At 43.8% G+C, this 22,347-nt stretch overlaps 1 protein-coding gene across 4 annotated transcripts in view; it reads left to right on the plus strand.

Annotated features, from left to right (window-relative positions):
• Nucleotides 1-22,347, plus strand: part of ASTN2 (astrotactin 2) — a 1,092,638-nt gene that overhangs the window by 243,247 nt on the left and 827,044 nt on the right. The window lies entirely within an intron of this gene.

Genomic DNA, 22,347 nt, shown 5'->3' on the forward strand with positions numbered 1-22,347 from the left:
ATGCGCGCACATGCAGAAAACACACATACACACACACACACACACACACACACACACGAGTCTGATCTTTTGTCTCCAAAGCAGATCTTGGCATATTTGACAACAGAATGAAAGGTGGCCTGTAACTTCTGGAATTAGCCTAAATAAATGGTTCCAGGGTTTTTGTCTCATCTCACCTGTCATTTTTTCTGACACTTTGCCATCCTTCTCCCTGGTCTTTTGATGGAGATCCCAACTGTCAAGTATTCACACCCAAGTCTCCATGGCTTTTCATCAGGGTGGATGTAGCCAGGCTGAGCAAAATCAGACATTTGCCTCCTCCCTTTTAGCTCGTATGCTCCTGCTGATGAGGCTTTAGATAACAGAAGTTTTGTAGCTATTGCTGATTCTCCATGTACTTTCTGATGAATAAAATTCCTCCCTCTTTTGCATTTGCGTTGTGGCAAGCAGCCATTCCCTAGGCTGTGTTGGAGGACAGTCAGTCATTTATTTCTAAGCAGAAAGAATGTGTGTTTCACTCTATCCTGTCTTTGTGTCCAGCTTGCCGAGAGGGGACATTTGACTTTTTTCCTTTGCCCAGTGCTGCAGCGGTACTGACCAGAGTCTGTACCCACCCTCTGCGTATCACACCAATGGCCCCATTGCATCCAGGGTCTACTTGGGCATTTCAGTTCTAACACTCCTGTGTGAGCCAGGCCTGGGCGCTGAACCCTCCCTTCTTCTTTTCCTCTCCCAAGGTTCTTTGACTCTAACCATTTTCCCCATCATGCTCAGTGGGCAGATAGGAACCCTGGGGACTTCTTGAAAAAAGAGCACTTTGGGGTCACATTTAGAGACCCAGGGAGAGCATAGACGTGAAGAGCAGGTTAGTGCAGATTTTGGTGTCCTCTGAACCTGGGCTGACATCTTGCTATCTTTAAATACTTGATGACCTTGGAAGATTTGGAAGTCAGCCCTTAGAGTCTCAGTTTCTGTGCTGGAGCACTTCTGGGAGGGTTGACCGTGACAGTGAAACGTGTGCTAAATCCCAAACTCTGCGGTACTTGGTGGCTATTGGAGAGAGCGGCTGGTATTCTCTGTCCTTGTGGCAGCTGCCTCCAGATCCTGGCTTCTGCTTCCCAGTGGGCACACTGAGTGTACCTGCTGACCGAGTGATTGAACGATTGATCTTGTCCATCAGGACCAATCCCAGCTGTGGTGACAGCCCCAAATGCTCAGTTCCAGGCCTCTAACTGCTTTATTATCTTCAAATCTGGCTGGCTTACAAGCCACTGGACTAGCAGAGTCAACCCAGAGCCATCAGAAAGTAGCCACAGGTTAAAGAAGGATCTGTAAGTGACCGCCAGGGAGAGTCCCCGAGGAGAAGCAGCAAATATGGGCATATCATACTTTCCCCACAGCCCCAACTGAGATTTACATGTAGAATAGCAAATCCCTTCGAAGTGGAGAAGCTGGTGGGAGAGACAGATCTGCTGTGTCCTTGTTTGAGCTCTTCTCTTGACTTTCTTCTCCCCTCCCATTGACTCCCTCCTTTAGTCGTTCCCTGGATCTCCCTCCCTCCCTCCCTCCCTCCCTCCCTCCCTCCCTCCCTCCCTCCCTCCCTCCCTCCCTCCCTCCTTCCCTCCCTCCCTCTCTCCTTCCCTCCCTCTCTTCCTCCCTCTTCCCTCCCTCCCTCCCTCCCTCCCTCCCTCTTTCCCTCCCTCTGTTTCTCCTCTCCCTCCCCTTTGCTTCCCCATCTTAAATTAATCTCAAAGTACCCTGAAATTACATTGCCAAGGGCTAATACCAGCTGCATTTTCATGCTCAGAATTTACTTACGAATTCAAAATGTTCCATCCTAGTTGAGCTCTGTCATTCTTTTTACCTGGACTTAACAAGTAATAAAGGAAACAATCTGAGGAGCAGAAGGACAAAGCTCCATTTCCAAGTGATATCTGCTGGGGAGTGCAGGTCCCGAGAGCACTCTGCTGAGCAGCTCTGCTCCTTGGGGGATGCCTGTCCAGGTGGCCGTCCTCTTTGTGAAATACTGAAAATCTGATGCCTACATTGGGAAGTAGCTCACAGTTGGTAGCCCTCCAGTGTCATGCTCTCTGTCACTTCCAAGTTCCTTCCCAGCAGCCCTCATGAAGTTCCCATTGACCAGAGACTGGGAATTTCTGGCATCCTATTTTGCTGCCTGTGTTTTAGAAGTTCTTGGGCATTGTGAATATCACCCTGACGATACCATTGCAGTCTGCATGCAGTATCCGTGCTGTGCAACAGAAATTTGATGTGTTTTTATTTCAATGCTCCTCTTTGAGGCTTAAATTTATGTTTCATTTTCCTGAATATTATGCATTAAAACTCAGGAAATTCAATAACAAATGTATCATTTTAAAAACAGGGAAAAGGAGAGTTGGATGAATATTGGATTTTCTTAATTGTGTTTTATTATTGTGAACGAAATATTTACTCTGTGTGACAAACAGAAGGTGAGAGAAAGAGGAGGAGGGGAGAGGGGAGGGAAGGAGAGGGAAGAGATGGGGAGAGGTATTCTATTTTATACACATGAGATGGGGGGAGGTATTCTATTTTATACACAGTCACTGTCACTGTCATTGTCATCCCATTGCTCATCAGTTTGTTCAAGCGGACACCAGTAACGCCTCTCATTGTGAGACTTATTGTTACTGTTTTTGGCATATCCAATGTGCCACAAGTAGCTTGCCAAGCTCTCTGAGACGGGTGGAGGAATTGAACCTGGGTCAGCCTCCTGAAAAGCGAACACCCTACCGCTGTGCTATTGCTCCAGCCCAACATGAGTTATATAGAATAGAATTTCTCAGCTGGGAGTCATATGGTCCCTCATTAGTCAGCAGAATATTCCAAGTGGGCACAAGTGAAAATAAAAGATGTAAGTGGTGGTGGAGGCACAGCCCAAGACTAGAGGACCAATGATACGGCAAGTACTTTGCAGAGAAAACAAGTTTGAAAGTGGGCCACAGTCGGAAGAAGGTTGAGAAAGAAGCATGGTAGACAGTGGCTTAAAGTCCTTATCTTGACTTTCCATCACATCCCACTGACAACTCACAAAGACTAATCCTAGATAACAGTCTGATTCATTTTCTAGCATTTTCTCATATATGCAGTTTGTTTGTAATAGACTGTGTAGATTATATTTTTATATTTATATAAAAATGTTTGCAACCACATAGAGACTGATAAATAATATCAGCCACACACTTTATTTAGTGGTGGTAGTTTACTCACCAATATATGAAAAGCATCTGAAAAATTGCAAATTGGGCTTCCATATTCCATTAATTCTACTCCTTGAAATATACCTCAAAGGCCCAAAATCACAATAAGAAAAAAGACACGTGCTCTCCTGTGTTCATTGCAGCACTATTCATAGTAGTCAGCATCTGGAAACAACCCAAGTATCCAAGAACAGATGACTGTCGGGTAATGAAACTGTGGCACGTATAGACAATGGAATACTGTCTGGCTGTAAGTATGGAGTTATGCCATAATCCAGGAGGGATTATACTGAGTGAAGTTAGTCAGAGGGAAGGGGACAAACATAGAATGATCTCTCTCCTTTGCAGGGTATAAAGAAACATAGCAAGGGAATGCAAAATGCCCAAAGCAATAGAAACAACATAAAGACTCTTCTTCAACAGAAAGCATGCCAGTTAGGAGGGGGTATACAGGAGAGGGAAGGAAACACTAAAGTGATATGCAATATGCATGGAACCCTATCAGTAATAGATTGTAAATCACAAAACCTAAAATAAAAGGGGGGAAACAGGTGGCTGCCTCTGTGTCAGGGAGATAGGAGGGAAACAAGGGTCTTTGGTGGAAGGATGTGAACCCAGGTCAAGGGATTAATGTTGGAACATCTTTTACCTGAAACTCAACTTTGTAAATCATTGTACCTGAATAAAAAAAGAGTGTTTTACTTTCTGTCTTATACAGCTTTCTTATTCTTTATGAAAACTCTGTAAGAATTCATAAACTGAATACATCCAACACACCAACATTTATTTTACCACCCAATCTGGTTGGTCTCTATATCTATCAATGTTCTGAACTTAATGATAAACATCCTGAAGAGATGGGCAAGATTGTACAGCTGGCAGGTCGCTTGCCTTTCATACATATGACCCACATTTGATCCCTGGCATCACACATGTATGAGCCCTCAAGGCCATCAGGAGTAATCCCTGAGCCAGAAGTAAGCCCCGAGCAGAGCTGGGTGTGGTCCCCAAAGGAAGCAAAACCCTTAAAATGGAAACTTCCTGGAGGACATGCACACACACAGAAACACATTGTTTGCAAAGTGTGAGACTGCTTCTGTAAGACAGATGCCTGAAAGCAAAATCACTGCATCAAAGGGTACACATCACACATTTGTAATTACAAATTATGCATTTGTAATTCTGGTAATCGCTGCCATCTTTATGCATTTAAGAATTGTGTTTTATACTCTCCACGGAGGCAGCTCCATATATTCTCCCAGACAGCTCTGCGGAAACAGCCCACTAGCCTTTCCTAAGGACTGTTTCTGTTTTATTGGATGCTTTCGTCCTTTAATCATACAATCCCCCCCCCCGTTTTTGATGTGAGGTGTACACCTTTGAGTGTCTTTCTGATTGTCATTAGTCCAGGTTCCTTTCTGTATCAAAATCCATTGTCCTAGTTCACCTGAATAATGATGTTTTTGGAGAAATGATGCAGAATCAAGGATTTTTCTCTTTTCTTTTATTTTGAAACCTTATTTAAACACCATGATTTACAAAGTTCTTCACAATACAGTTGTTTCAGCCATTTGGTGTTCCAACACCAGTCCCATCACCAGTGTGCTCTTTGACCCCAACCCGAGCCTGATCTCTTAGCAAGCATAAAATAATTTATATTACTTGTTGCAACATATATCTCATAATGGTGTTACTAAAATCATTGAGGATTTACTGAGTCATTAAGGGGCAGATGAGCCCTTTGTGTTTTCACTCATTGAGCTTTGTGGGCTTCTATGCAACTTTCCCATATAATATTCTGTTTTTCTACTGAGCTTTCAGCTCTGTGAAGTTTGGAGGTGTTCTCTGTGTTGATCCACTTATACGTAAATTTCATGACTTCATCCTTTCTAACAGCTGCATAGTATTCCATTGTGCAGACGTACCAAAGTTTCTTTAACCAATCATCTGTTCTTGGTCCACTCAATACCTATACTGCAAACCAAAACACCCAAAAGGAGAGAGAGAAAAAGGGAATGCCTTGCCACAGAGGCTGGGTGATGGTATGGGGGTGGGGGGAGAGATAGTGGGATCATTGGTGGTGGAGAATGGGCACTGCTGGCTATTCTCCACCACTCAGTCATTCAATCATTGTATAACTGAAATGTGAGCACAAAATTTTGTAAATCTGTGATTATACCTTAAGGTGATTCATTAAAAAAATTAAAAATAAAATTAAAGAGTCTGGAAGTGTTGCACAGCTGCATATGTGGCCACATGCTTCAGGAGCTTTGCAGCTGGAATGATCAGCTGCCACCTTCTATCCAAGATCAGTTGTGAAGTTGGGCCATTTCTCAGGTGGTGGCAGGAACCAGATTTCAAGGATTTCCTTGACTTATTATCTGTGGGTGGGTAGAATAAAATGAGTGATATCAGAGACCAGCAATGCCTTCCTGATAGATGGAGAGGGGCATAGCTTCTCTGACATGGAAGCAGAAGCTAAACTGCTCTTCTAGTCTCCTAGTTCATGGGAGAATTGTTGAGAAGATGGAGAGAAAGCTATTAGAGTCCTGGTTGTTCCTAGCCCTGTCTCATTGTGCTCTTGGGAATTGGCCCTGAGGGAAGGTGGATGGAAGAGTTGGTGGGAATCCTATGCTGCTAATCACTGACTTTTACTTAATTAGAACTATCATTCTGGAAACTTTCCATTAATTATGTCATCTTTACCTCCTATATATCTACTGTTTAGTCACTAATATCGCCCCTGCTCTACAAAGAGCATCTAAGTAACTTGTTAAGGTCACATAACTGGAAAGTAATTGAGCTAGGTTAAACATCCAGTGCATGAACATCTGTGGTCTGGGAAAGGGCTGGAATGTGATCAGTTCTTTCTTTCTCTCTCTCTTTCTTCTTTCTTTTCTTTTCTTCCTTCCTTCCTTCCTTCCTTCCTTCCTTCCTTCCTTCCTTCCTTCCTTCCTTCCTTCCTTCCTTCCTTCCTTCCTTCCTTTCTTTCTTTCTTTCTTTCTTTCTTTCTTTCTTTCTTTCTTTCTTTCTTTCTTTCTTCTTTTCTTTCTCTGTCTCTCTCTGTGACACACACACACACACACACACACACACACACGATCAGTCTCTGGGAAGATATTTTTGTGGCCGTTCCTGGACTAACAAAAACATAGAGACACTGAACTTGCTTTCTTTTCCAATCTGGGAAGACAAATAGGAAATCAACATCTGTTCTTGAAGGTAGGAAACAGTAATTCTGAGCTTTCAGAATGGGGTGAAGGGAATATTTCCAGTTCAGTGTTCCTTGTTTTGGGTGGGGGAAGTGTTCCGTGAGGTCCCAGGTGGACACAGGAAACTCATGTTTGGTGTCAATAGAGCACTCTGGTGTGGGAGAGAACTGAGAAGTGATTTATTAACTCACCCTTCTGGCACTCTCTGTGAATGCCACATAAATGTCATCCCATGTGCTGCTTCTTAAAATCACAGAGCTCTTTCATAGTCAGACACTCATTCGGTGTTCCAGCCTCTTCACACACAGGCTCTTCGCCAAGTTTACAACTCCCGGACCATCTTCCTGCACACCCACCCCCTCTTCAAGCAGGGTCTTCCCAGCAGCCCCTAAATCCTCCTCCTTCTGTACTTTCCTTATTGTACATTATGTTCTTCCTTCTGTACTTTCCTCATTGTACAAGTCCCTTCCACATTTATCCCCCACACAGCAACTGCACTGTTATGATTTCTATGATGAGGAAAGCTCCAGGCTTAGCATTTCCTGTTGTTCTTGCCCATCACCTCTGTACGTCAGTCACAATAGCCACCTATCTATGGTTTCCATTTTCTAGAATCTCCAGTATGATGCCACACTTATGCCATGATAAACCTTGTCTGTAAAAGGCCCTCATCCCCTTACTTCCCCAATTTTTTATGGTGGATGACTCCTCATTCTTGTTTGGTTTTGGTTAGGGGTGCGCTACACCTAGCAGTGCCCAGGGCTCGCTCCTGGCTTGTGCTCAGGGGTCATTCCTGGTGGGTCTCAGGGAACTGTATTGGGATGCAAGGGAGATCCTGGATCAGCTGTGTGCCAGCCAAGTGCCTTACTCACTGTACTATCTTGCCAGCCCATGGCTTTTCAATCCTGTTTCAACTTAAATCCCACCTCTCCAGGAAAAACTTTCTTCTTTCCTCTCTTAGTCTATTAGTTCTATTATAGGAAGAACTATTTAGTCTATCAGCTGTACGATAGGTTGCTATAGTAATCCTTCTAGTTATCTGAATTTGGTTGTTGACCACGAAATCACCTACCAAAACTATTTTGTTTGCTTGGTGCCTGAGAGAGTGCCCACCACATTCTAAAAGAAAATTGATACATGAATGGATAGATGGGTGGCTATCTTATTGGCTTTTTCTAAATGGGCAACTATTCCATGAATTTCTTATGCTTATTCTGTACTGGATACACCTTATTTTGTGTTTCTAAAGCAATGATTTGTTGAATCTTTCTATCCATATCAAAAAGAAGCAATTATCCTTCAAAACGTAGAGATTATCTCAAAGTTATACAACTGAAATTTATATCATAATTTGAATTTGGCTTTATCTGATTCTCAAATTCAAGCATGTTTTGAAGATAACACAAGATGCCTTAATCCTGCCCATGTATCAGAACATGAATGTTCAACTAGTCGTAGATGCTAAGGAGCTAAAGTCTCTGAGAGTTCTGCTCTGTTTATCACATCTGCTGAACCCTAACTATGATCAGAATATAATTTGCACTTTGACCATGTCCATAGGCCATGAATGTGTGTACATGTCTTTGAAATGAATTTTGCACAAGAATGCCCACCCTTGTTACGCTCTGTTACTTCCTATTATTTTTATGTCATCTTTGTCATGCTGGGGTGAACCTCTGAGTTTATTTCATAGCTTTTGAGTGGGCCTTAGCCTGAAGTTCAAAGATTCTAAAATCTCAGACTAATGGAGTTCTGGAGAGTAGTCACTTGGGGAATGGATTCCTAAACATTGCATTTATGATAGTATTTATGATCGATTCCTTCAGGTGATTTTTATGTGGAGATTTGAAGGATAAAGATAATTTAAGGGACACAAACTGAGAGATTAAGGAATAGCTAGAGATGGTCTCAGTCCTTTTTCGTTTTTGCCAACACCATGGCCCATTGGTTCCATCATCATGGTCTTTTCTTTTCTTTTTTTTTAAAAAATTTTATTTTATAAGGTACTTTGCAATATTTGCTTGCATTTAATATTGCACCAATCCCACCACTGGCCACCCTCCAGAACTCACTGCTGCTTCTCCTGGAAGGGAGCACAAAATGAGGCCCCCATAACCATGCTACCAGACTCCGTGCCAGGCTGTTTTCACTCAGGGTGCCCTAGAGCAGGGCGGGTGAGAGCCCTCCCAGCCCCAAGAGACCCAGCCCTGGCAGCCGACCTCCACTACCCAACTGCCGCCATGCTCCAAGCGGCTTTCCACATGCTTGGGCGGAGCCTCGCACAGGAGTGAACATATTCCTGGACTGTGTGGCTTCACATCATCATAGAGGGAAATAAATATATATGCCTCTCAGAGAGCCTGGCAAGCTACCGAGACTATCCTGCCCATAAGGCAGAGCCTGGCAAGCTCCCCAGGGCATATTCATATGCCAAAACCAGTAACAATAACAGGTCTCATTCCCCTGACCCTGAAAGAAGACTCCAATGTTGGGAAAGATGAGCAAGGAGAGGCTGCTAAAATCTCAGGGCTGGGATGAATGGAGACATTACTGGCGCCTGCTCGAGTAACTCAATGAACAACAGGATAACAGTGATACAGTCCTACAGTGAATCCCACCACCATTACACCTTCTCACCACCATATTTGGAATGTTTCCATCCCAAGCCCCAATCCCTGTCCCAAAACACAACTGAAATAATATATTTTGTATTACTTGTTTTGAAAAATTGATAAAAAAGCTACAAAAAAAATCCATGGGGGGATTAGTGTGAAGAATGTTCTATTTTGTCAGGGGCCAGTAAGACCTTCTTTAGCATATCACAAACATGTTGTTCAAGGCTGAGCATCATGGTATTTTCCCTTCAAACGTCTCAATCTGCCACCACACAGGACTTTGTGTCTTTTCCATCTTCTTTCCTTAGAACAGTCTCTTCTAACTTTCAAAGGCCATAAAAATTTTCTTTCCCCCGCTTCTTGTTTGGAAAGTCAGGACTGAATAGTTCCCTCTTGCCAGTTTTTCCCAATGCTTAAAGAGCTCAGGGAAAAATTCCTAAAAGCTCCCATCTTGAACACGCTTTCAGAATACTGTTGGGCTGCCAGTGGAGGCAACAGGGAGGGAGGACCCCTTGGGGGTTCTAAACAGCTTCATATATTGGGATCCCACGTAGGATTTTTTTAAGTAAGCTAGACACAAAAAAAAAAAAGATACTTAACTGTAATCTTACAGTACACAGCCCTGAGTTCCTTTTATGTGACCATTTCTGCTTTCTCCTTGATCAAATCCCCCTCTGAAGTCTGCAGTGTGATCATGTCCCAGAGGCTGTCTGGCATGTTTGAGGAACTCCTCTGCACCACCCTCAAGCCATTTGTTGAAAAAAATGGGCTCTGCTTCTCTTTTGGGGTCCACCTCTCCCTCAGGCTCCAGTTCCTTATTCACCCCTTCATTTACAAATGAAATACCTGGATCCTGAGGACCTATGAGATGTGAGGAACTGTGTTTCTACTAGAAATGACAAAGCAATAGGGGAACAGTTGTCTCCTGGAAGCTAGCAGTTTAGAGAGGTATAAAACAGTAATGGTCACTTTAGTTTATGCAGTGCTTTAACATTTATAGAAAGGCTTCATAAACATTAAATGGGAAATTCCATGGATTGTGGAATGCTTCTGACAGAAGGGGAACTGTACTCAGACTCAGAGAAATGGCATCGCTCACCAGGGGACACAGAGCCAGAATGTGTGGAAGCCAGTACTTCCTCCCACATCTCCTGAGTTCAAGTTCATGATTCTCTCTCCTCTGCCATTCTATATTTCTCATCTCTGCCTAGTCCTGGATACCAGTTATCAAATAGCTTTTTGCATCCATATTCCCACCCTCTCTTAATCTGAAAGATCATGACCCCCTTGCTTTTGGAGGTAGTCAGACAAGACCAGATTGCCATTTGTCATGTATGGTGTAGCAGGGCTGTAAATTAGTCTCAATTTAAGCAATCCTTTCTGATTCTTAGATTGTCAACATTGGACTTGATTGTTTTCCATTCCACAGAGTGATCTGTGTCAAAGAAAATTGGGTCCTCGAATTAGCCAGCCTAGACAACATTCTTAATTGGAACCTTTTCCTTTTCCTTTTTAACTCTTCCCTTTTTGCAGGTAGGCCTATCTGATGGTTGTCAGCCAATGCCGATTGTCATGCTGCTACAATTTCATTTGGCTCTCATTAATTATATCACATAGTAGAGTTAACAACATACAACCTGACCTGCGCAGTGCCGCCGAGCTTTGGGGCTGTGGTTTCTGAGCCTCTCATGCTTCTAGACGCTGACCCTGGGGGTCTGCATGCTCAATTCCACCAAGCAGAAGGAGCAAAGCCTCCAGTAGAGAGAGCTCACTGAGCATCCCCCACAGCTGCCCTCCTGAGCTGTCTAGGTCCTCGCTAAAATAAGATATAGATGAAGATTTGTCACGGAATCACAAACAGGAATGTCACCAAAGCTGTCACCAGAGCCCCTTAAAATGTCACTGCTCTGCATTAATTACCACGATAGCAGAACTAACGGGCAGCTTCTGAACATTGCACCCCCACCCTTCTCTTCCTGTCTCCCTTATTCCCACAGTGCCTCTTGCTCTGTCCCTGGGGTCCTTTGGAGCACTGTGTCTTGATTAGACTGTGTTCAACGAAAGTCCCCCTCCCCCCAACACACTGACAGATAAGGGGCAAGGAGGTTTGATAAATGTCAGTGGCTGATGATGATGACATGGTTCCCTGATTGATCAGAGCCTGCAACAATTTCCCAGCAGTGCGGGGACCTTGTCCCTCCACTCCAGTCTCTCTTTCGGTGGCTGGAGATCACTGGAGCTCGGGGACAGCTGTCACACTAGCCCAGGCAGCCGGGCCTCAGATCTCCTATAGGAAGCCTTTGGCTTCTACATATATCCCCCTCCGCCTCTGGGAAGTGATAAATTCCAGCCTATTCACAATTTGAGCCCATCCTAATTTTCCCCATTGGTTCTCCTTTTATTGCTGTGGGGTCACTTCCGGTGACACTGGGGGTTCTGAGGTCACACCAGGCTGAAGTCCTGCAGTACTGGGGATCAAACTCATGACCTTGCATATGCAAAGGCCTGTGCTCTGCCATTGGAGCCTCATCCCCCCATCAGTAGTTCTGATTTATAAAAGTCATGCATGCTCATTGTAGAAAAATGTAAAATTAAGGGTATTTCTAAGTGAGTAATTTCTCAGAATACCTTGTCAAGTCATCAAAGGAGCTTTTTGTCAACTTTTCTCGTTGTTTTTCTTTTTTAGCTGTTATAAGAGAAAACCTATTTTTTATGTTTTTGCTAAATATAATATAACAAGTACTTAATAACTGCCTTATTCTCTCAATACTTCATAATATATTCACTAATGGGCATTTTAGTTGTCCTTTTCCACTTACCCTCCACAAGTACTTTGTGTTCATCAGTCCTATTCAGGGTTGGAATTTTTTTTCTCTCTGTTCTGTTTTGATTCTTCAGGGTATATTTCCAAGAACAGAGCTATGGGGTAAAATAGTCTGATTGTTTTTCAAGCTCTTGGTGTACTGTTCAGCTTCGAGGTGTTAAGAAGTCTCCATAAACATTCTATCCGTAAGGAAGAAAGTGGTCTATTTTGATTTTCACTAATTCAACAAATGTTCGCTCGGAGTAGCTTGTCAGGCACCTTTTAGGGCACTCAGGAATAAATAGGAAATAACTCATGTGGTTGGCAATTTATGTTGATATAGCTTTCTAGAGTGAAAAAGCCATATGTAGAATAATGTACAGTTATATAAAATAATGATAAAAATAGACAGCACGTACCTAAATAAATATAAAATGCAGATTTTCTAAAAATACCATGATTAAGGGAATATAATTATATAGGCTATATAGTGTGAATTTATATTGCACATGAAACTGTATTATTATATATTAAATATTAGACATAATATAAATATACATTCATAATCATGGCAATTGCAACAGGGAAAACTCAGAAAGAATAAAAGACCCTTTGCTGTTTAAGAGAGGGCTTGAGGGTAGCTTCTTAAAAATTTTAATTCAACAATATTTATTTTTATGTAAATTCACACTGCTTAGAGAATAGGAAAAGCAAAGCAGACTTAAAACCACTAACAAGGAATTTCACATTAATCTTTACATATACAAAAAGTTTGTATTTGGAAAACAAGAGCTTAACTTACTAAAAAATAGTCACTATGAATCTGGAGGTCATATTAAAATCAGTACTTTTTTTGAAATTTTTATCAGTAAATGTTTGATTTACTAACATCATTTACAACATTTTCAGGTAAAAAGGGGTGGTGAATAGATAAAGTTTCAATAATCCTGATATTGAGGACCAATTAAGAATAGCTGAAGGAGTAAAATCATTGGGATTATTTGAGGAACAAGCTTTTTAGGCAGAGGGTATGGATAGCTGGTACAAAGGCCCGGTGGTATCAGTGTGTTGGGATCATTTGAAGAATAGCATGAAAAAAGCATGAGGAGGATATAGCATAAAAACGGGACAGACAGATTTTGGAAAGAGGGTCCTATAGGGCTTGGAAGGTAAGGACATTGGCTTTTGCTGTGATTTACCTAAGGAAACATTAAAAAGTGGAGAAATGAATTCCTGACTAAGCTCCCAAGCACTTAAAACTGAGATGAGGAGGAATGTAGGCATGGCATTACAGAGATTGTATTTTGGAATCTGTTGGGTCCAATTCAGTATCCAGAGAACTGTGTTTGTTTTCCTACTTAGTGCAGTTTTCATTTTCCAATGAAGTTGTCAATATTTAGAAACCATCAATTTCACATTTCTGCTTGTCTTGATTATGGATTGAATTGATCTCTGATTCAACATAAATATTGCCTGACCCACGTCTAAATCCGAAGTCCTTCCTGATCCTTCTGGGATCTTGAAATCTCAAGTGTTTGCCCAGGGGAAGGGGAAATGGAACTAGTCTTTACAGTTTGAGCTGTGGGAGCAGAGGACTGCAGGGACTGGTAAACTCATCCCCTACCTCTCTCTCTTAAAAATCATCGTTCTCTTTTGGGAAATACTGACTCTCAGTGCAACATAAAACAGGAGCAAATTCTGGCATAACATTGTTTTGCTCTACATTGTTATCGTTTATCTATTTATTTTTCATCAGCATTATCACAAGCTGAAAAGCCCGTGAGTCAATACTATTTGATGACCTTCTGTATTTTGCATCAAGGTGGAAGGACTTTCCGATGTCTGGATCTTCTTTGAGAACATGTATCTCTGTTCCCCAGGAGCATGAGGGAGAGGAGGAGGCACAGCTTGGTGGCTGAACCTGATCTCTTCCCTCTTCTTTCCAGCTCTGTGAGTTTTGCATTTCTATCCAGAGACTGGCAGCATCAGAGACCTAGCAATCTTAGACTAACTTGGTGAGTAGAGCAGAAAGCCGTCAAGAAGCCCGAGACTCAAATCCAGCACTTCTGGAACAAGTCACATTCCTACAATCTATGAAGTGTGAGAAATGAGCCACTCATTCTTCCGAGCCTCAGTCTCTTTACTCCTGAAATGGAATTACTTTTTGCAGGATTCTTGTGAGAGATGAAAGAAGCCCTTATGCAATGCACTTATTAGTAAGGTGCTTTGACTCAGTACCCAGAACCAAAGATTTTTTCATAAAAAAAATTTAATAAAACCCCATGATGTACAAAGTTATTCATGATTGAGTTTTAGAAATCCTATGTTTCAGCACCAGACCCACTACCAGTGTCTTATTCCTTCCACCAAGTTTCCCAGATTCCCTCCCACACCCCGCCCCTAGCCTGCCATGTTGAAAGGCACTTTTCAAAGTTTGATTGTTGAAGTTTGGATGTCTTGTTTCCATTTTGATTCTGGTTTGGATATTTATATCTACCACTCCTTTGTAGCCCAGTGTACTCAGATCCCCTTCCCCGTTGACTTCTGTACTTCTCTGCCCTTCTCCCTATCAACTGGAGCCAATGGTAATCTAGGCAACCCCCTTTAAAACATTGCATTCCCAGAGCTGAGGAGAGAGTGTAGCAGGTGGGGTGCTTACCTTGCACATGGCCGACCCAGGTTCAATCTCTGGTTTTCCACATGGTTCGCCAAGCACTGCCAAAAGTAATTCTAGAGTGCAGAGCTGAGCCAAGACTAACCCCTGAGTACCACCAGGTGTGGCCAAAAAAAAAAATTGTATTCCCCCACTTATTCTATATTCACATATAAATGAGATGTGATTTGTGTTTGTCCTGTGTTTGTCCTTCTTCTGACATTATGTAACAATTGCTTCCAGTTATATCCATGTTGCAGTGAATTGTGTGGTTTCATCATTCCTTACAGCTGCATAGTATTACATTGTGCATATGTACCACATCTTTGTCATCCATTTATCTGTCTTTGGACAGATAGGTTGATTACGTAGCTTAGCTATTGTGCTTAGTGCTGCAATGATTGCTATTTTACCTCCAATGTTCTTTGTGCCCAACACAGGATCAGAGAGGGGAGGCATTAATGAGAGGTTGTATAAAAAGTGGATACTTGGATAGATGAGTTAGGGAGTGTTTGGTGAGTGGGGGGTGGGTGGCTTTGAACCTGGTGGATCTCACATAGACCCTCCACCTTCCCAGTCAGTGCCATCTTAACATTTCTACTACATCACTTCCAGGGGCGACCCACCCACAGAACTCACACAGATCCATGCAGTGCTTCCCACTGACCATGATTGGAGAGGTCTAAACACAGGTGCAAGTCCCCAGCTCCTGTGCAACTCCTAGAGCATGGCTGCCTGTCTAGCAGTTGCTGCAAGAGCCCTGCCCCTTATGAGGTATGGGAGGCATGACCTTCCTTCTTTGCCTATAGAGCTAGCTCTCAAACAAAGGGCACAATCTCTTCTGTGCATGTTTCTTGGTCAACAGAATAACTCCTCAAAACCACAGCACCTTGTTAACTTGGCCAGGAGTCATTGTGATTGGGGTGGTCAATAGCCCTGGTGGGACGAGAGTGATTTCTAAGGGGTTCTCAACCCCTATCATTCCTGGGCAATGACTAGAGTAGGGTGATTGGCATCTCCTCTCTTGGTGTGGCTATACCCTACTGGAATAGAGACCAGACATCAGGACAATGAAGCAGCTGTTCCTCTTCCCTCAGATGGAGTGGGTGGAGGCCAGGCATGTGCCTAGACACCCTATTGTGCAAAGGGAAACCCCAATAAAGGGTCATGCAGCTCAGGGTGCCACCAGTGCCCAGTGGAGAATGCCACTCTGAACTTTGCTTCTGGGTAGAATGGAGAGGACCAGTTCATAGTTATGAGAAAGCACCAGATGCTTTTGATGCTTATGATACTTTGGGCTCTACTAGCCCACGTGAGGGTCATGGGATGACAGTGTTCCTGGCACAGGGATATTCTCCCTATTGTTATCTTTTCTTGGTCTTGATAAAGATTTGTTCTCAGGGCACTTTTAGGTCTTCAGCACCACAGTTATCTCTCTTTCAGAGAAGTACTTTTCCCACGTGCTTGCCAGAATTATTCCCTCCTCATTCTAGGCCTTTCTTTCTCTGGGAATTTGTCATTGAGGTCATTTCAGAACATTCCACCTGAAGCAATATCATGCACATAGTCACAAGCACAAACACTATGCTCAGTTTTGCATTCTGCTCTCTTTCTTCACAGTCTCTGTCACCATGTGACCCATCATACATACTTGTGCATTTACTGTCACTCTTCTAGGGATTGTCCAATGGTGTGGATTTGCTGCTTAGAACACATCCTGACACCAAACAGACAACAAAGCAGTGATTCTTGAATGTCTGGGTAAACTGAATGGGTAAATGAACCAATGAATGAGCAACATGAAATTTTTTTATTCGTCTTGTTCAGGTTTCAGAGACAGACTGTTTGGTTCAGCTGCTGAGGTTTTATGTTTAGTTGGCAGTAGGAATAATATTCACTAGCCTGTAGGGATCAAACTCTGTGATGGCATTGCGTATCAAATGCACAGAACTATTTACACATTCAATCCTGAAAAAGAAAACTAATAACAACAATAATCAGGACTAATAAATGCTACATTTTTCAGATGAATCAACCAGACCTGTAAACACCCAGGGAACTTGCCCAGGGGAATATAGAGCCAGGATTGGAACCTAGATCTGCATGACCTTGAAATGATTCCTCTTTACCACTTTCCATAGCCTTTACTCATGGTGAATGTCGGGTTCAGGGCTGGGGCATAAAAGAGAGGAAGAGCCAGTGTTGAGATTTAAAGTCTCTGAATTCTGGAATCAGCAGCGTTCTCTACTCTCTCCTATCTTCACCTGGAAATGTCCTCTTCCTCCTTCTCTTCTCTGCATTCCTCACAATGCATTCTTCACACTCTTCCTTTTGTGTGTGCTATTTAAACGCTACCTGAGCGATTCTGCCCCATTCAGTTTTCAGTGAGGTCGAGGAGATTGCTGGGGCCACACACACCTGCAGTGCTCAGGGCTTACATCAGCCACATGCAAGGCAAGCACCTTAACTCCTGTACTATCTATCTCTCCAGCCCCAGACTTATTCACTCTTGATTGTCAGACAGGATGGATTCTCATACCAGGCCCGCTCACCACCCACAGACTAACTGGAGGCTTGTCTGCATCTGCTCACATCCTATCAACTTCGCCAAGATGATGCAGCCTCTGGGGTCTGAAGCATCTACAGCAACTTTCGTGGAAGGCCTGCATTTCTCAGCAGTGCGGTCCCTCCCAGTCTCATCCCCTAACCAGAGCAGTGGGGGGTCCTTCTGTTCAGGCTTGGCTGTTGTGCCTTGCTTCCAAAGAACCTGGTTTGTGAAAAGTTCAGCTTAGTGAAGAAACAAATCAGGGAGAGCCAGATTATCTCCTGAAAGGGCTCTTTTATTTTACAAAAGCATTCACCGTGGGATCCTTTTCAATATCTGGCATCCACTCCTGCATGTAAAAAAAGACGTGGGACTGAACCAATTTTTTCGCTTTCACCAAATGTTTAAAGACCTCCGTAGTAGTCTGTAAACTAAAGCAAAACTTGAATGGCAGGGCTTTCTGGGAGAAGACCTGTGATAGGATGCCGGTTTGGGGCAGAAATGGATAGGAAACCTGTCCCTACATAACATCTTGATCTTGGATTCATGTGCTAAACTTCTTGGCTCTCCAATTCCTCACTTGTGAAACTGGCTTAGTCAGTGTCACACTCCTGGAGACACTATTATTTTGAGAACAAAATCTAATAATAGGTGTCTAGCTTGGTGCAGAGGCCCTCCACCAGAAATATCCAAGGTTGTGGGGAAATCACATCCTTTCCATGCTCCTCTGCCCTCCCCCGCCCCCCCACCTGCCAAATGAGGAGCTTAGGCTATAGCAGATCGAAATTCCGCCATTCCTCTATTCATGCTCCTTTGGCCAGTATCCTGGAGCTGTCGGTGGCCATATGGTGTGAGACCAGTAGAAACAGAGCCAGAACTCAGCACCATATGCCTCACTGGCAAGACTAATGGTCTGTGTGTAGTCGGGAGGGCGGGAAGAGTTCTTTGCAAAACCGGTAGACCTACTTGCTCTCCTGTAAACCCTTATTTCCTTAAACCTCTTTGTCCAGAATTGGGGTTTCTCAAAGGGGAACAGGTACTAGTAACTAGTATCTGGACAGACCTCGTCCACAATGGAGCCAGTCTTAGGTCTGTGTGAATAGCCTCATGGTTTAGGGACTATTCCCCAAGAAGTGGGCAGAGAGAGAGTGATCACTTCCTCATCATCTGCCCCAGGCACGTAGCTTTGGAGACCTGCTTTATTCTCTGCATCGTGCTTCTGCCAAGTGCTGCCTGATCGGTGCTGTTCATTACCTGGGGAAAGTAGCCTGGCCAGGTGGACAGGCAGGTGGTCTGGGTCAGCAGAGCCCCGTCCCCTCCAGCTCTGTCCTTGGCAACAATGCTTATTGTACTTCTCTCATCCCACGAGAGAAGAGAAAGCAATGGGAGAGAGAGGGGCGGGTACTTCTGTGTTTCCTAGGACTATGGATGGTGGGGTTCCTCGTGAGTGTGCCAAGTGGCCTGGGTTGGGTCCTTCTCCCCAAGCCTCAATCTTGCTATAGGTGCACGGATATATCCAGTAGGTGATGTTTCCACTCTGGTATGCCTCCTCACAGTCCAGTCCTTTGGGAGGAAAGGAATGGCAATAAACAGCAATAATGTCAGAGGAATCAGGACGTAACTCAGGTGGCAGAGCACATGCCAGGCTTGTATAAGGTCCTGAGTTCTTTTCCATTTTCTTTTTTGGTTCTGAGTTGTCTCTATGACACGTCATGCTCCTCTCGCCCCTCTCCCCACTGCCAGGTGTTGCTCTCAGTAAGCACAGAGCACAGCTAACTGTGGCCCCTATGAAAGATAAATAAAACTTTTACTTTAGCACCTGTCCCAAAGGCATTCGTTTGCAAAGATATATGCACACCTATATTCATCACAGGACTGTGTTCAATAGTCAAGCTCTGGAAGCAACCCAAGTCTCCAGGACAGATGACTGAAAAAAAGAAACAAACTATGTCTCTACGCAGAGGCACACATACAGTGAATTATTACCTAGCGATAAGAAGAGATCGATCTTACATTTGCAGATCACTCAAACTTGAATGAACATAGTATATGCTTGGCCTAACTTTTTTTTTTCTTTTTGGGTCATACCCTTCGGTGCTCAGGAGTTATTCCTGGCTCTGCACTCAGGAATTACTCCTGGTGGTCCTCGGGGAACCATATGGGATGCCGGAGATTGAACTCAGGTTGGCCACATGAAAAGCAAACGTCCTCCCCTCTGTGCTATATCGTCCCAGCCCCGTAACATTTCTTTTTTTTTTAATTTTATTGAATCACTGTGAGATAGTTACAAGCTTTCATGTTTGAGTTACAATCACACAATGATCAAACACCCACGCTCCCCGTGGCTCCATGGCAGACAGTATTCCCCATACTCTCTCTCTACTTTTGGGCATTATGGCTTGCAACACAGACACTGAGAGGTCATCATGTTCAGTCCATTATCTACTTTTGGCACACATCTACATTTTTATCTTATTCCAAGGGAAGGGAATTCAAAAGAGAAAGAGAAACACTGGATGATCTGATTCCTACATGGAATTAAAAAAAGAAAAAGAAACAAAGTAAGGGCAGTGACAATGGCCCATGAAAGCAAACCCTGTGATCCTGCCCACAGAACTGAGGCTTGCCAGGAGTACAGTTGGGGAGTCAGGAAGGAAGGGACCCGGGGACAGTGGTGGAGGAAAATGGCCACTTTGGTGTTAGGTATGGGGTGCAATAGCATTGTCTGCCTAAAACATGGATATTAACACTATTGTAAACAGACCCATCAATAAAATTAAATATATATAATTCATTTTTTGCATGTGATTGACTAGATTAAAAATATTATAATCTTTGTGAGGAGAGATCTTTTGAGTATTTGACTGGTTGATTTGGTTTTGGGGTCTGGATGCCACCATGATGGTCCCGGGAGGAGAAAACAATTTTTGCCATATGTCCCGGCATCATAAGACAATGGGGTCTGCCCCTCCACTCGAAGATGCCAGAACGTCCTGATCTTTCTGATCCGTCTTGAACCCTGTTGGCCTCTGCATGGATTTGCGTAAGGAAGAGGAGGGTCTGGCAAATGCAGCTTTTGTGGGAGAGAGAGGCTTCACCAAGGTATGTATTTATGTGTGCATTTATTTATTTATTTTTGACTTTATATTTCTAAAGAATATATATTTTTATTGAATCATTGTAAGAGAGACCCCTTCAAAGCTCTTCATGGTTAGGTATTGGTCATACAGTGTTTCAACACCCAACTCTCCACCAGTGAACATTTCCCAGCACTAGTGTCCTGAGTTTCCTTCCCATCATCCCCACCCCGTCTCCAGCCTGCCTCTCTGTCTCTCTCTCTCTCTTTCTGTCTTTCTATCTCGTTCTCTTTCTCTCTCTCTCTCTCTCTCTCTCTCTCTCTTCTTTCCTTTTGGGCATTGTTTCACCAAAGTATTTCAATAGAGGGATCCAGAGAAGGAGAAGAACTTGGAACCACGGTATGTCTGGAGAAGGGTCTGGTGTGTGGACTCTGGTACTGGTTCTTTTGCTCCAGTTACTGATGTCAGGTGAAACTTTGGGCAAATGAATCCTTCCCTTTTCCTGTGTTCATCTCAGAATTCTAAAATAGAAAGGGGATATGTGTCTCCGAAGGTGTTGTCAGACTGAGTTAAGTCATGTCACAGGCTTTGAAGAGGACATTTCTGGAGCACAAATCTCAGTCATAACACAAAGGAAGCTATTACAGTGAGCTCTATGTCTTCCGCCATTAGATCAAACACTTGATATGCTGCTTCATTTACTTCTCAGAGTTACTCAGCAATGAATGCATTTGTTCAAAATGCCTTCGTTAAGACATGGGACAGTGTCATGGTCCTGTATATTATACCCTGAACAGCACAAACCCCCTGCTCTCAGCGATGTTGGCTTTTATAGGGAAAGACAGACTTGAGATTTGAGCCCAGTTATCTCTCAATACCAGTTGAACTAACAGGGTTACCTGCATCCTTGGTAGTCTGGGAGAGCTAAGATGCATTGGCTTCCATATGACAATTTTCCTTTGGGTGGGAGGGAAGTGGAGGTTACACCTAGTGGTGCTCATGTCATACCCCTGGCTCTGCACTCAAAGATCACTCCTGGCAGGGCTCAAGGGACCATATATGGTGCCAGGGATGGATCAAATCTTCTTTGGTCACATGCAAAACAAATGCCCTATCTTCTGTTCTATTGGTCCAGCCCCTCATCGGGTTACTTGATAAGTGTTTTCTGAGAAAAGAAGATGTATATTGAGTTCAGAGGCCTCCTAGTGTTTTGCACAGGAAAGAAATGAAAAAGAGAGACAGCAACTTTTGCAAAGAAAAAACACGACCCATGCCAAGATCTGGAGGGCCAGCAGGTTTAGAACATGGGTAGGGAGACTGGCCCAACATGTTCCATTATTCATCCATGGGGAAACTGAGGCATTTCAAGCCGATGTGGTGTTCCTGAAGTTATACTTCTAGAATTGTATCATGGATTGGGGTTTGCCTAAGATGAAAGTTTTGCTTCCAAGTCCACCCGAGAGATGCCCCGGGAAGCTGATTTCTGCTTTTCCTTGTCCTGGAGTAGCAAGGGTGATATCTGAGCTAAGGGATGGGGTCTGAGAAGCAGGTGGGGCAGCCTACCCACCCCCAACCCCCTTGATTCAGCTGAATTGGGACCTTATCTGTTCTGATTCCCCTTGGGTTACCAGGGGCAACTGGGCTAACTTCAAAATAACACCAGCCCTGCTCCAAGGTTTAATATTGCCTGTGTCCTCTGGGTCATTTTTGGCATGCGGAGACCCTGTGCAGATCAGTGGTAGAGAGTATTTTTTCTCCATAGTTGTGTGGGTTCATCTGTGTATGCGTATATTTGTTTCCGTCCCCTGTGACCCTACTCCCCACCCCACCCCCTAAGCATGCTGAGTTCACAGAGGCAAATGCATAGAACTTGGGTGAGATCTTATTTATTTTTTGGAAGGCAGGCACAGTGCAACCATTTCTCTCCCTGCATAAATATGCATGAGGCAGGCGGCCTGCTCTCTTTTCTGGAAGCCTGGGGAGAAGGGAGAGAGCCTCATGTGACTAAAGTCATAGCCCGGCCCATGGCTGCTGGCACCCCATTAATCAGGGGGGAACAGCCGCCTCGTGAACTGTGAAATTGGCAGCCCCCGACAGCTCCGGGGCCCAGTCGAGCAGGGACTCTATTTCACAGCTGGAAGGTGGCAGTGTAGAGTGGGGAAGGAGGGTGCAGGGCTCGGGCGGACTGGAGAGGCCCAGTTCC

This window comes from Sorex araneus, chromosome 1 (genome assembly GCF_027595985.1).
Source record: "Sorex araneus isolate mSorAra2 chromosome 1, mSorAra2.pri, whole genome shotgun sequence".
Lineage (NCBI taxonomy): Eukaryota > Metazoa > Chordata > Mammalia > Eulipotyphla > Soricidae > Sorex > Sorex araneus.